Source organism: Equus przewalskii, chromosome 25, assembly GCF_037783145.1.
Source record: "Equus przewalskii isolate Varuska chromosome 25, EquPr2, whole genome shotgun sequence".
NCBI lineage: Eukaryota > Metazoa > Chordata > Mammalia > Perissodactyla > Equidae > Equus > Equus przewalskii.
This window is the reverse complement of record NC_091855.1, coordinates 18,995,303-18,997,335: the sequence shown is the minus strand read 5'-3', so window position 1 is coordinate 18,997,335 and position 2,033 is coordinate 18,995,303.

Below are 2,033 nucleotides of genomic sequence, written 5' to 3'. Positions count from 1 at the left end.
AAAAAGCAAGTTACAGAAGGAAACAAGAGTACTATTCCATTTATATAAAGTTTAAAAACATGCAAAACAACACTGTATGTTGTTTATGGATACAACATGAAAGCATAAAAACATGCAAGGGAATGATAAATACCCCCATCCATATTGACAATGGTTCCTTCTGGAAGGGGAGAAATAAGATCAGGGAAGAGGGAACAAATACAATTGTATTTCTTAAACTAAGTGATGAATATCTGGATGTTTGTTATGTTGTTCTATAAACTTTTTGTATTCATAAAATACTTCATGATCATAAAAAACATTTAAAAACCAGATGTATTATTTTAAGGAGGACGTAAGAGTTACATTTCAAAGCAAAAGATCGGGTTGACTTTTGGAGCACACAAGCATCTGTATAGAACTGAGATTTTTATTCCACTCAATGGTTTTATCTGAGGAGCTCAGAGACTTTACCTTTGTGTGATTAATCTTCAAAAACCGTTTATTTTTGTTCAACCTTTTCAGAGAAACACTAAGCCTTCACATAGTGAGGCTTTCTGTTGGAGGACAAGTTGAGAGGTCTATTAGTGTCTGTAAAAATTGTGAAAGACTTTGAACCGGGCAGTAAAGATTACTGGGTGCCCAGTCTAGCAGATTATCTCTACCTTTCATTGTCTTTGAGCTATTTTACTGTTCTATGAGTTGCAAAAAAACTGATAGCAGTGCAAATGATTCTTGTCCCTTGAAATACAAATGCAAATATTTCCTGGAGTACAGTTGGTCTCTCTCCCCTCACCCAGGAAGCCAGCATTGCGTCTGTTAATCACATTCATTTCAGCACTGCTGACTGTCCATACATGTGTCTGCTCTTTGGATTATCGTTTGAATCAGTTGTAATATCTTACTGGTTCCTTCATTAATTAATGAGTTAAATAAAATCTTGGACCCATGTTGATTTGATATTCGTATGAATCATGATTTTACTTTTTAAAAATAATCATCCTTTCACAGGAGGGAAGAGTGCTCTTTCGTCTCATTTCTGCCAAACCACACATATTGCACAATATGTGAGGCAGCTCCTCCCCGGCTACAGACGATGGTCCCTTGGGGTTGTTTAGTCCTATTATTTCTCTCCTGCTCTCTTCTTTTTGCTCCTCCACGTTGCTCTTCCTTACAAAAAAAAAGAAAATCTATTTTTAAAGCTTGCTTCCTTGCTTCCTTAACAACTAGAAATATAGCAAATGTCCTTCACTAAGCGTGTAATATGTAAGGTTTTCTCTGTGATTAAGGCTATATCTACACCCACTGCATGATATAAAAAATTGAAGTCGTTAGGGGGTTTAAATCAGACCCATTTCCCAGCTTCCGCCTCTCCAACCTCCCTTCTCCCAAACTCCACATTTGCCTTTAACACTGTAAACACACTGTATGTACTTGTCAAATTAATAAACAAGTAAATAGGTGCCTATTGTGAGCTTAATACCACAGTAGGTCTAATATGTCATGGAAATGCGCGTTAGAGTCCCTGACCCATGGAAGCTTACCGTCCAGTTGGGAAGACAGGGAGGTAGTAGTGTATCGAGTGTAGGGTAAGGAGTGAACTTGGCGGTGAATGCTTCGTTCATTCATCCATTGGGCAAGTGCTTACTTATTGCCCATTATATGCAAGTGTCGGGGTATATAGTGGTGAATGAGACCAGCACAGACCCTCCCTTCACCAAGCGGAGTCCAGAAAGGACTAGGACAAATAATTAGGTGGTTACAATACTGTGTTGCCAGGCCTACAATAGGGGAAGTACAGGATGTAATGGGAGCACATAGGAGGAAAACCTATCCCTGATTCAGGGAGGGGAGAGAGGGTCTGGAAAGACCTACTAGAGAAAGTGATAGCTCAGCTGAAATTAGAAAGACTTTATATCAAATTAGGCCAGGGGTCGGGGTGGGAGGCAGAATGGGTTGTAGACGAGAATCTATCTAGACTGTGGGAACATTATATGTTAAAGTCTGGAGGTAAGACAAAGCAAAGCATGTTCAGGTAACTGAAAGTTTAGAAT